The sequence below is a fragment of the Bubalus kerabau genome, chromosome 5, assembly GCF_029407905.1.
Source record: "Bubalus kerabau isolate K-KA32 ecotype Philippines breed swamp buffalo chromosome 5, PCC_UOA_SB_1v2, whole genome shotgun sequence".
NCBI classification, from domain to species: domain Eukaryota; kingdom Metazoa; phylum Chordata; class Mammalia; order Artiodactyla; family Bovidae; genus Bubalus; species Bubalus kerabau.
In genome coordinates this window covers 65,373,534-65,387,130 of record NC_073628.1, presented here as the reverse complement: position 1 = coordinate 65,387,130, position 13,597 = coordinate 65,373,534, and the positions used below count along the sequence as shown (strand labels likewise).

At 38.9% G+C, this 13,597-nt stretch overlaps 1 long non-coding RNA gene across 7 annotated transcripts in view; it reads left to right on the top strand.

The window, feature by feature from the left end:
- Positions 1-5,167: 5,167 nt before the first annotated feature.
- Positions 5,168-13,597, top strand: part of LOC129652816 (uncharacterized) — a 51,148-nt gene continuing 42,718 nt past the window's right edge. For 6 of the 7 annotated variants that reach the window (XR_008714796.1, XR_008714791.1, XR_008714794.1 and 3 more), the window contains exons 1-2: positions 5,168-5,340; positions 8,282-8,567. This is a non-coding gene — a long non-coding RNA (uncharacterized LOC129652816). Of the gene's footprint in view, positions 5,341-8,281; positions 8,568-10,783; positions 13,581-13,597 lie in introns of those variants that run through there. The other variant, XR_008714790.1, reaches the window with a different exon arrangement.

Sequence of the window (13,597 nt, the reverse complement as noted above, 5' to 3'; positions counted from 1 at the left end):
GCTTTGAAATAATAAGTGTAAGGCACTCACAGGTCCCATAGAGGGAAGGTCCCTGCTTGTCATGAAGTGACTCAGACACAGTGTTGGTCAGGAAGCAGAAGGGCTAGGGGCCTGGGGGTGGGGCTGGGGCCATGGTCTTTGCTGGAGTTTCCATGAGAAGGTCAAGGTGGGGCAAGGTAAACAGTGTCAGATATGCTAGTCTGAGTTATTTGGTGAGCTCTAAAGTGTAGGAGTGATCCTTCCTTGTCTGGTCCTTGCAGTGAAGACTGGCATGGGGACCTCGTTCACACAGAGAGGGTGATGGAAGCCATGGGCAGGGATGAAGCCCAGGAGAGTGTAACATGAGGAAAAAAGAGCACAGGAAGGTACCTGGCGAACACTGACTTTTAAGGAATGGTTTGAGAAAGAGAAATACATAAGGCAGTCTCAGGAAAAGCTACCAAAGGGGGAAAAGGGAGGAAAATGTGAACTTGCAGAAGGTAAAGAAGTGAAGGGTTTTCAGCAATCAAATGAATGGCCACAGTGTATCAAAACTGCAGAGGTCCATGAGATAAGACCAGAAACAGATTCCTATAGTCTGAGCAACAAGCTCAGGGTCCTGGTGGACACAGTGTGACTATAGCACTGGGAAGGGAATCCAGAATTCAGTGAGCTAGATTTTAACAAGTAGAAACCACGAAGAAAGGAATTTTTTGAAATATAGCCATGATGGCTAAAGAGAGATAGGGCAGATATTTTAAGGGAGGTGTAATTTTCAGGATTAGCTTATTTATTTTAACTGAGATGAACAAATTTAGGTGACCAAGAACAGCATTTTTTCTTTTTGTAAAATTTATGTTTTTGAAGAATAGTTGATTTATAATGATGTTAATTTTTGCTGCTGCTGCTGCTGCAAGTCGCTTCAGTCGTGTCCGACTCTGTGCGACCCCACAGACAGCAGCCCACTAGGCTCCTCTGTCCCTGGGATTCTCCAGGCAAGAACACTGGAGTGGGTTGCCATTTCCTTCTCCAATGCATGAAAGTGAAAAGTGAAAGTGAAGACGCTCAGTCGTGCCCGTCTGTTCACGACCCCTGTACTGCAAAATGATTGTTTTATATATATACACACACATTTAAAAAATTTTCTTTTCCACTATGGTTTATCACAAGATATTGAATATAGTTCCCTGTGCTATATAGTAGCACCTTAGTTGTGTAGCCATCCTAAATATAATAGCTTGCATCTTCTAATTACAAACTCCCAGTCCACCCTTCCTGCACTCCCCACCCCACTGGCAGCCCCAAGTCTGTTCCCTATGTCTGTGAGTCTGTTTTTGTTTTGCAGATGTGTCCATTTGTGTCATATTTTAGATTCCACATGTAAGTGATATCATATGCTATTTGTCTTTCTCTTTCTGACTTACTTAACATAGTATGATAATCTCTAGGTTCATCCATGTTGCTGCAATGGAATTATTTTGTTCTTTTTAATGACTCAGTAGTATTCCACTGTATATGAATACTACATTTTTATTAATTCATTTGGTATCAGTTCATTCATTTAGGTTGTTTCCATGTCTTGGCTATTGTGAGTAGTGCTGCTCTAAATATAGGGGTGCATGTATCTTTTTTGGATTATGGTTTCTCCCAGACATATGTCCAGAAGTGGGAGTGCTGGATCATATGGCAATTTTATTTTTAGTTTTTTGAGGAACCTCCTGTCTTTCTAGTCACACTGTTCACTGTACCCAGGCTAGATAAGGCACATGTGGGGAAGCTGGAAGAAAACTTGGGGAACCGTAGGAACTGCAGACATGTTTATTGTTTCCAGGCTGGCACAACAGCCATAGCAGCAGCAGCTATGCTGTATTCTCTTGAAGCTGACCCAGTGGACACAGCCATAATGCAGCCTCAAGGGCTTTTAAGGTGGAGCTTATATATATTTACAGAACAAAAGTGGTCTGTGGCCAAGCAGGCACATCGTGACATGCATGTGCAATGCTATAAGTGATCTTAGCTGTTACATAACCATGTATTTACAAAATATGGGGAACAGCAACAGGCCATGGGGTCAGAGAGCCTGATCACTGCCATCTTGGTTAATTTGTTCTTTCTCTACACCTCCATTATGTTTTCCACAGTGGCTGTACCCATTTACCTTCCCACCAACAGTGTAGAAAGGTTCCCTTTTCTCCAGAGCTTCTCCACTGTCTGTTATTTGTAGACTTTTTAATGATGTGCGTTCTGACTAGTTTGAGGTGATACTTCTGTAGTTTTGATTTGCATTTGTCTAATAATTAGCAATGATGAGCACCTTTTAATGTGCCTCTTAGGTGTCCATTTTCCTTGGAGAAGGAAATGGCAACCCACTCAAATATTCTTGCCTGGAGAATCCCATGGACAGAGGAGCCTGGTAGGCTGCAGTCCATGGGGTCGCAAAGAGTCGGACACGACTGAGTGACTTCACTTTCACTTAGCATCTGTATGCAGGAAGAGCATTTGACATGGGGGTTCCCAGATAATCTTCACTGCCCCTCTGTTCCTTAAGAGAATGCAGGACAAAGTAAGTGTGAGGAAAGGAGGAAAGATTTTGCTTTCTTGTAGGTCAGCTGTTATCCAATGAGATTGAGGTTTTGAGGAATTCCAGCTCAGGTGAGCAGGTAAGCAGGTGAGCATGGGATTATTTGCTTGTCCATTTTCTTTTTCTCTGCGTGTGTTAGAAACAGACTAGTCTTTTGTAATATAGATATGTCTTTTGGGCAGAATCATCCTGGTCTGTTTGTTAGGGCACTGGTCCCAAGAAAGGCTGTGTTTGTGTTGGGTCTTTTGGATTTCACTGTGTGTTGGAAATGGCAGATTTACTTCACAAGAAGTTTTTCCTGTATATTTTGATCCTACTAAAAAATACTATTGATTTATATGAGTGGTAGATATTGACCTTCCTGCCTCCAACCTTTGCACTTTTAGGGAGCTTGTAATTGGTATTAAATAGTTGCTTTATGATCTAGTTTAAGACATGCTGAAAAGTTGCACCTGTGAACCCAGCTCCTCTGCTACCTCTCTTGAAACAATTATACATTAGAGAATAATTTTTTAATTCTTTCTTTAAATCCACACTCACCATGAAAGGACCCATAGGTGTAGCCTAGCTGGACATTCACATTTTAATGACATCATTAAATCTTACTTTGAGGTAGAATATGACTATTGAGGATTCTGAGGAACATGGGCATAGGGCGGGAGTCATATGGGTACAGAAAATAGAAGGCAGAATATTAAAGCTACATGAACTAGGTAACAAAGAGTCTACACCTAGTGTGTGCAAGGCTTTTTACTAAGTGTTCTACAAATATTAACATATTTAATCCTCATAACAGTCCCATATAGTGGATACTATTATTACCATTCCCACGTTACAGATGAGGAAAATGAAGCATAGAGCAATATAAGGAACGTATCCAGGGCTGCACAGCTGAGTGGGCTGGAGTCTATCTTGGGCTAATTGAGAAGCAGCTGAGCATAATGGTTAACTAATGCCATTCCCAGTATATTCACTCGTCCTGGTGGTTAATCAGTCTTGGGTTTCTAAGCAATTTGTAAGGGATGATGCAGAGGACTATTTAAAAGAACCAATAGCATTTGCATAATTTAGAAGAGAATTGAGAGTGATAAAACTGTCAGTATCCTCTCCTGTGGTGATTATGCATGGCAGAGAAACTAAATTATATCCAATCAAATCTCAAACTCCAACTGTAGTGTGGAGTTTTCATTAGTTGTGGCGAAGACAAACATGTACACATTGGATTTTTTATAAGAAATTAATGATATATTAAAATTAAAAACAAACTTAAGCAGCATATTTTAGAGGCTGTGTTTTAATTGCTTTCCTAATTATGTTTTAATATGGTATATTTCTAGATCATGTACCAAGTGGTGGAGTCTGTGACCTTATACTATCCCAAAAGGCTTGGGACGATCCCACCTGGAATTAATATTTTCCCCAGATTCTTTATAAAGGATTCTAAATAGTGGAATTTAATCTAAAAAATTACACCTAGTCATATATATATGTACACATATATACAGATTTAATGATGAAAGGCATGTGGAATTGTGGAATTCAATCTAAACAATTACATTTAGTATTATATATATTGTTCTATTTTGTTGTTTTTAGTTAGTCATGTCCAGCTCTTTGCTACCCCATTGACTGTAGCCCCCCAGGTCCCCTGTCCATAAGATTTCCCAGGTAAGAATACTGGAGTGGGTTGCCATTCCTTCTCTAGGGGATCTTTTCAACCTCGGTATTGAACTCCTGTCTCCTGCATTGCAGGTGAGATCCTTACCTTTCCTATCCTACCTGATTTGAGCCATCAGGGAAGTCCACTATATATATATATATATATATATGAACATATATATATATATATATATATTCATATTTACGGAGAAGGCAATGGCACCCCACTCCAGTACTCTTGCCTGGAAAATCCCATGGACGGAGGAGCCTGGTGGGCTGCAGTCCACGGGGTCACTACAAGTCAGACACGACTGAGCGACTTCACTTTCACTTTTCACTTTCATGCATTGGAGAAGGAAATGGCAACCCACTCCAGAATTCTTGCCTGGAGAATCCCAGGGACGGGGGAGCCCGGTGGGCTGCCGTCTGTGGGGTCGCACAGAGTTGGACACGACTGAAGCGACTTAGCAGCAGCAGCAGCAGTTCATATTTATGAATAGCTCATTTTATATATATACATATATATATGTTTATTCATACTTATAATGATAAAAGGCATGTAATTTAGTATATTTTATACTAATAAGGAAAGGAGAAATTATTCAATAACCGGTACTGAGAAATTTGATTGGATTACAATTATAGAGGTCCGATTTCTATTTAATTCTACACACCGAAGTATGTCTTGCATCTAAACAAAGTTTTCCAAATGGTATCATAAAGTTTAGTGTATAAAAAAAAAAAAAGAAGATTGAACTGGTTCCTAGGATTCAATTCAAGGAGGCAGGTTATCTTGTTATATTTCGAATTCAGTTTCATATAGCATGTGATTCCTGATTCAGAATCTGATGCTCTAAGCTTCCTGGTGAAAGCATCACGCAAATGTGAGCTGAGAAGATGGAAGTGCCCAGAGCTGAAACACCTGGAGGCCCAGCCGTCTCTCTTAGGTGGGGAGGTGCTAAGGGAAGGACCCTGATGAAGCGTCAGCGGCCATCTTCCCAGGACCAGCAGGTGCAATCCAGCCCCGGCCGAGGCAGGTCGGATGCACCCCTTAGTCTACATTCCTCTCTTTTTATCCCAAGGGTCTGGAATGGCAGAGAACGCTTGGTGTGATGCCAAAGGTAAAAAACAGTGACGCTCAGCGTAATGTGATCACACGGTTTCTTGGGCCTGGATGAATTGTTTGCTGAAAGCTCTCCTTCTGAGTGTGAGAAGTTCTGGCAAAGTCAGCAGGTTACTTAGGAGGGGAGGTTTTCATGGATTATTGTTAAGAATTCCCGCAAAAGTTCTGGATATCTAACTAGTTTGGTCATTGTAGGAAGCGTGATTTTATTTTAATTTGACTTGAGGGATTGCGTGATGCCTAAGAACAAAGGGTTTGGAGACGGGCTTTGAGTTAAAGTCTAGCTTCCCCCTTCTCTTATCAGCCACGTGTTTCCTAAAGTTTTGACAGTACCTGAAAATGTGAATTCCAGTTTAGTAAACGTTCTGCCATTCTTCCTGTAACAAATACAAATCTAATTCAAAAATTCAACCTTTTCCTCTTTTCTTTTGCTGTTCTATGAGGGAAACATAATTCCGGTGTGTTTTTATGGAGGATGGAGGATCCGAGGGGCTTCCCAGGTGGCGCTGAAAGTGAAAGTTGCTCAGTGGTGTCCGACTTTTTGCGACCCCATGGACTACACCAGGCCAGGCCTCCCCATCCATCACCAAATCCTAGACCTTGCTCAAATTCATGTCCATAGAGTCGGTGATACCCGTCTGAGCAACCAGGGAATCCTCCAGGTGGCGCTAATGGCAAAGAATCTGCCTACCAATGCAGGAGACATAGATGAGGGTTTGCTCCTTGGGTTGGGAAGACCCGCTGGACGAGGGCATGGCAGTCCTCTCCAGTATTCTTGCCTGGAGAAACCCCATGGACAGAGGAGTCTGGTGGGCTAGAGGCCATGGGGTTGCAAAGAATGGAACATGACTAAAGCACATACCCAGAGCAAGGAAGGACTTCAGGATCCTGACAGCATGAAAAACTGGCTTTGTCTGTATCAGATGAGGGTTCATGCTTGTCTTATTCTCACCTGGGTCCCCTCTGGCCCCCACCCATCTTGTTGGGATGATGTTGCTTTTCCCAAGCAGGCATAAGCCCATGGAATGCCAAAGGCCAGACCTGCCCTTGTTTCTTCTTCCTTGTCCTCACCCGTCTTCAACAGGCTAGTCTCTGGACTCCTTCTCATCTCCTCCAGAAGCACATCTGTCTTTTCCTATATCTGGATTCTTGCCCTGAGCCTCCACACCATATATCCCTTCCTCCCTTCAGTCCTCTGCCTTTCCTTGTATTATCAAGATTAATTACTACACAGGGTGATTGATAGTCCATAGATAAGTTTCCCTTCAAGGACAAACATCATCATCATCATTTAGTCCAAAGGCTAAATCATTAGACTCTGGTAACATTTGGGTGCAAAAATTTGTTAGGTGTGGGTCTTCAGTGTCATCCATGATTTACCTTGTTTGTACTCAAATGATAACTTTCGTTTGCTTACTAACTGTAAGATATGATATGATGAATTTATACACATGATACATATCCAGATTCCTCGTGACCATCCTACATGGTGGTTACCGTTGTCCTCATTTTATTAAGTGGAGGAATGAGGAATTGAGGCTGGACAATTCAGTATTGTGCCTCAGATTACACATCTAAGTATAAGAGTTAGAACTCAAACTAAACTCTGACTTCAAAATCTTTTTCCTAATTCATGAAATGAATTTTTACTTATTTCTTTTCTTACTTTCAACTGCAGTACATGTTTTATTTTTATATCAAGCATTTATAAAAGCATTTCTCCACTCTTAAGTAGGAATGAATTATTATTAATTTTTTAAATCAGAAAATGAACTGAAATTATAGCTGGCTTTACTTGACTAAATTACATTGATTATTTTAACTGACCTTATTGATTAAATGAAAAAAATAAATAGTAATCAAATCTGGTTATGAGAAAACATTTCCTTTAGGCAAATCAATCAAAGAAATCTACTCATAAAAAGGACTCTAGTTTAAGACATTGCTTGAGGTTTGATCAGCTTTAAAATACCTGAAAAAGTTTTCACATATGAACATATGCCAAAATCATATTTGTCCCATATACATGAGAATTTTCTCCTGCAATTACTTATAACTTACTCTAAATATTTGTGTTTGAGTTGCATGTACCTTCCCCTGAAGTATGTAGAGATATTTTCACTATAAGTGTGCCCTGAATAAATTTGTCAATGAATTTTTTCAAATATATTTGATATTTTATATTAATTTTTGCATTAATTTTGCAGTATATTCCTAGTGAGAAATTAAAAACATATTTTGACCTTTAAGACTGCTGAGTATAGCAAAATGAGTGCCATTGTATTTTAAATTAGGTTCAAGGGAATGGAACAAACTTATATTTGTCACAGTTGAAAATGCTCCAATGTAATCTCTTTTGATTTATGGACCAAAAGCTCCCTGGAGATTTTGTAAATCAAAGTAATGCTCAAAATATTCAAGTTTGCTGTTGGATTTCTGATTTAGACAAAGATCTGAAATGTCACAATTTAACCACTTTCGTTTTAACCCACCATCACAGAAGATATTCTGATTTTGTATATCCTTTCTTATGTAACTGGATGATTTTTATGACCTATGAAGCCAAGGTAAATTCCAGCATGAAAGCAAGAAAGGATATTTAAAAATTCCTACTACTCTCACAACAGAATTTTGATCATGAAATGTCAAATATTAAATTATAGTCAGATATGCCTACAATTTCATAACAAATGTCCAATATACCCTCAAGTAATTTTTTTTTTTAAAGTGCTTCTGCTTTTCCAATTGCAAGAAAATCATCTCCTGATCATCCTCTGAAGATCAGAAGGACACTAATTGCTCATGTCACTAAGCCCAGTTTTAGTATTTCAAAGTAGAGATTAGGTGGCATTTTTGTTTTTGTTTGCTTTTTATGTTTTATATTTCAACTTGTTCAAAGTTCACTTCGATCACTTATAAATATATTCATCTTTCTTCAGGTACCAGAGCATGATGACTATGAAAACACATTGATTCCAAAGAAATATGTGTACTTGGGAAATAAGAATGGATCTGGATGTGCAGGAATAAGCTCTAATCAGAATAGCATCCACATGGGTGACTCCTTGAAAACCATTATCTCCCAAGGCAAGTAAAATCCATTAGAAGATTGGATAATACACAGATAACATCCCATGTATGGCATCTGGACCCCAGATTGGAAATGGAACAACTCTGCTGACAGTGACAAAATTTAACCTCATTATGATTTTCCCAAACCTATAGGTAAGATTTTCTGCTGTATGGTACCATATGGACTTCTTGGTTATTTTTAAAAATTCCTAACTTTTGTTAAAAAGTCAAAGCTTAATCTTGATTTTCTTCTCATGTAGCACTGTTCCTTTCAATTAAGAGCCTGTTGAACAAAGACTGTCCATTCCTCTCCTTCCTAAGGAGGAAGGGGATACAGAGGGGAGTTATGCCTTAGCAGATGGTCCTCAGTGTGGGCTAGTATTCTGGCCTCCTTCCCAGATTGTCTCTGCTACACTAGGCTTGAAATCTCCACATCAGTTGCTGCCTGGAATTATAGCTTTGAAAGGCCACGTTCAACTGTAAAGAGCATTACAGTCTAAGAGTAGCATTTGATACATACACTACTCTATATAAAAGAGATGACTAATAAGGACCCACTGTATAGCACAGGGAGGTCTACTCAATGCTCTGTCATGGCCTATATGGGAAGAGAATCTTAGAAAGAGTGCCTATATGTATATTTTTAACAGATTCACTTTGCTGTACACCTAAAACTAACACAACATTGTCAATCTACTATACTTCAATAGAATTTTTTTTTTTTAATAAAGCTTCTCTGGGCCAATGAAATTTTGTCAGATCAACCCCAGTGACTAGCAAAGCCCTTGGTACATGAGTGAGCAGAAGCATGTTTTAAAGGGAGAGGGGTAATTTATAAATGTAAGCTTCGTGTTACTCTTGATTATTCACTTTCCTGTTTATCTGAACTTATTCTTCAGCCACTTCTAATTTTCCAGGTTCTTTAAAAACTAGGCCTCCAATTCCTTCCAGATACCATTTTCTTTCTTATTCTGCTATGAATTTCCTCCCAAGCCCTCAAAAATACTCTCAATTCTTGGCTTTCCCATTTTATCCAAATTGGACATTTTCAATCTAGTAACTACCCTCTGCTACATTATTTAAATTTCCCTAAAATTTTTGAGAACATCCATAAAATTGGTGGAGATCTACCTTCCTTTCTGTCTGCCTATCTATCTACCTAACTATAATATTAATAAACTGAGATTTCCAGTCTCATCTGGATACAGGCCCACTCAGCAGCCTTCATAATTTTGTGGCCAGGTTGCTCTCCTATTGAACTTTATTTTTCCAACTTTAATCTTTTTTATTATGGTCCCTATTTAAACTCTTCCCTTTAGCAGTATGTGTTCTTTGACCCCATAAAGACCTTCTCCAATCATCCTAATGTCCTTTAGCCACCAAATATGTCTATCAATATAAGTGTGCCATCTGTAACTCCTCTATTAAACTTTTGTGAAAAAGAGAATTTTTGTTGTAAAAGAAAAATCTCTTTGTTTGCATTTTAATTCATATGCCCATCTATATTCTCAGATTTTTATTCCATGAATTATATAGTCTTTCCATTTTAAAGCTTTCTCTACTTGTTGACTTTTCAAGTAGCTACCATCCACACTCAGCCCTCCTTAGAGTTGACCAGCTCAAATGATCAACCTATTGCTCCCTTTTTCACCATGATCAAGTACTTGAAAAGAGTATCTATCTCATCATCTGCACTCTTCAGTGTCCGTTTCAATGACTGTAATTTCTGCTTTTATTATTGCATTAAAATGGCTCTTGCAGTATCAGTAGTGATTTGCTCATAGCCACTTCTTGATCCTTATGGTACTTGACCTCCTCACAGCATCTGGCCTTATGATTATACCCTTATTAAAATGAATTTCACTTTACAAGATATTTGTAATCATTTGGTTAATACTTGTACTATATAACCAGTGAGGAACCTGGTAAAAATGTTCAATTCTTTCCCCCTAGTATCACAAAAGTTCACAGGGATCATAAGTACTGCTGGTTGTACTCTGAAATAACGGTCTTCCTATGCAGCTCCTGTTCATCACTAATGTTACTTTTGTAGGTAAAAATATTACCAACTTTTTATTAGCCTACTAAAATGTTCTTGTAAGTAATCTTCATTTAAAAATTGAGAAAGGATCTGACTTCTCTTTGAATCATTCTCCAAATTCCCACTAATTTTTTTTTTCAAAATGCCAATCTAGTCATGTTTATCTAATTTACACCAATAATGTTGCTTAGGCCATGGTTCCAAAGTATTAGTTCAATGACCTTCTTTGTGGTGTATATATATATATATATACTGTTGATTCCCCAAAAGGAGTATGGCCTATTTTTATTATATCAGAACCCTGATTTTATTCATTTATTTTTATCAGATATTGTGTATTTAGGTATTTCATGGAAGTCCATGTCTGTTCTCAGAAACAAGAGATGAATTCTGGTTAGCTGTCATGGTAAATCCACAGCCCTTGACAGTGGCTGGTTTCGAGGGGCTATACAAGGATGTCTTGGATAATGAAACATGAGGAAGTAAATTAGAGATACCAAAGGACCATTTCATGCAAAGATGGGCACAATAAAGGACAGAAATGGTATGCACCTAACAGAAGCAGAAGATATTAAGAAGAGGTGGCAAGAATATACAAGGAGACCTATGCAAAAATGATCTTCATGACCCAGATAATCATGATGGAGTGATCACTCACCTAGGGCCAGACATCCTGGAATGTGAAGTCAAGTGGGCCTTAGAAAGCATCAATATGAACAAAGCTAGTGGAGGTGATGGAACTCCAGTTGAGCTATTTCACATCCTAAAAGATGATGCTGTGAAAGTACTGCACTCAATATGCCAGCAAATTTGGAAAACTCAGCAGTGGCCACAGGACTGGAAAAGGTCAGTTTTCATTCCAATCCCAAAGAAAGCCAATGCCAAAGAATATTCAAACTACTGGAAAATTGTACTTATCTCATATTCTAGCAAAGTAACGATCAAAATTTTCCAAGGCAGGCTTTAACAGTACATGGACCGAGAATTTCCAGATGTTCAAGCTGGATTTAGAAAAGGCAGAGGAACTAGAGATCAAATTGCCAACATCCGTTGAATCACTGAGAAAGCAAGAGAGTTCCTGAAAAATATCTACTCCTGCTTTATTGCCTACACCAAAGCTTTGACTGTGTGGATCACAAGAAACTGTGGAAAATTCTGAAAGAGACAGGAATACCATACCACCTGACCTGCCTCCTGAGAAATCTGTATGCAGGTCAAGAAGAAACAGTTAGAACTAGACATGGGACAACAGACTGCTTCCAAATTGGGAAAGGAGTACATTAAGGCTGTGTATCATCTAAGGCTGTGTATCGTCACCCTGCTTATTTAACTTACATGCAGAATATATCATGCAAAATGCTGGGCTGGATGAAGCACAAGCTAGAATCAAGATTGCTGTAAGAAACATCAATAACCTCAGATATGCAAATGACACCACCTTTATGGCAGAAAGTAAAGAAGAACTAAAGAGCCTCCTGATGAACTTGAAAGAGGAGAGTGAAAAAGTTGGCTTAAAACTCAATATTCAAAAAACTAAGATCATGGTATCCAGTCCCATCACTTAATGTCAAATAGATGGGGAAACAAGGAAAACACTGACAGACTTTGATTTTGGGGCTCCAAAATCACTGCAGATGGTGATTGCAGCCATGAAATTAAAAGACACTTGCTCCTTGGAGGAAAAGCTTTGTACAACCTAGACAGCATATTAAAGAGCAGAGACATTACTTGCCAACAAAGGTCTGTCTAGTCAAAGCTATGATTTTCCAGTGGTCATGTATGGATGTGAGAGTTGGACTGTAAAGAAAGGTGAGTGCTTAAGAATCGATGCCTTTGAACTGTGGTGTTGAAGACTCTTGAGAGTCCCTTGGACTGCAAGGAGACCCAACCAGTCCATCCTAAAGGAGATCAGCCCTGGGTGTTCATTGGAAAGACTGATGTTGAAGCTGAAACTCTAATACTTTGGCCACCTGATGGGAAGAACTGACTCATTGGAAAAGACCCTGATGCTGGGAAAGATTGAAGGTGAGAGGAGAAGGGGATGACAGAGGATGAGATGGTTGGATTGCATCACCGACTCAATGGACATGAGTTTTAGCAAGCTCCGGGAGTTGCTGATTGGCAGGAAGGCCTGGTGTGCTGCAGTCCATGTGGTCTCAAAGAGTCAGAAACAATGTATGACTGAACTGATCTGTTGGCAGGGGCATCTCTGATAGTTTTCTTTGCCCATAAAAAGAGAGACACAAGAGAAGAGGATTTCTTTCACTGGGTATTGTTGTATGAGGATATAAACCCCAAGGCTACTGAACCTACCTCAGAACCAAGAGGTGGAGTAGCTGACACTGCAGCGTGTAATGCAGAAAAACAGAATCTGAATCCTTGTTGGCATCATTGGGCTACTAAATTATTCAACAGTGGAACTGTCCCATCATGAGACTACTTACTATATAAGATGCTACATCTATTTAAGGTTCTTCCTATCTGAAGCCTGATATAATTATATCATAGTTACCTGAAAACCTGTTCAAACTATTTACCCCAAGGTGATTCTGATTCAGTAAGTCTGGAGATTAGACTCAGCAATCTATATATATGTAACAATTTTGATGAGCAGCCAGGTTTGGGAACCACTACTGAAAAACTTCTTTTTAAGTTGTTTTGTATGGTTAATACTTTGTAAGATATGACCCTTGCAGACCTTCTTGTTTTTTTCTCATCTCATTGTTCACTACTCTGTAAAATGTATTATGTCTTCAAGTTACTTGACATTCATCCTTTCTCTCATCCTCTAGCTTTTCCTGGAATGTAATTTTCTTCTTCTCTTACTTGGCAAAATTTTACTTATGTTTAATGTCTCAATTTGAGCTTTTCCTTTGTGATTTCTTTCCTATTTCACCAATGTGCCATTGTTTTACATAGTGTCACTGTTTTACTCAGTAACAATGTTTTCATTATTTAATGTATGGCACTGTAGCCTAATTATGTTTACACACTGTATTTGCTGTTAGGTTCAGAGTTTCCTTGGGGGTAGAGGTGATGTATTTAATTTAGTCCTAGTGAATTAACTGCATAGAGAGGTTCTCATTACAAGTTTGTGAGATGAAATTAAATTGATGAAAAAACCAGAGCTTCTTTTACATGT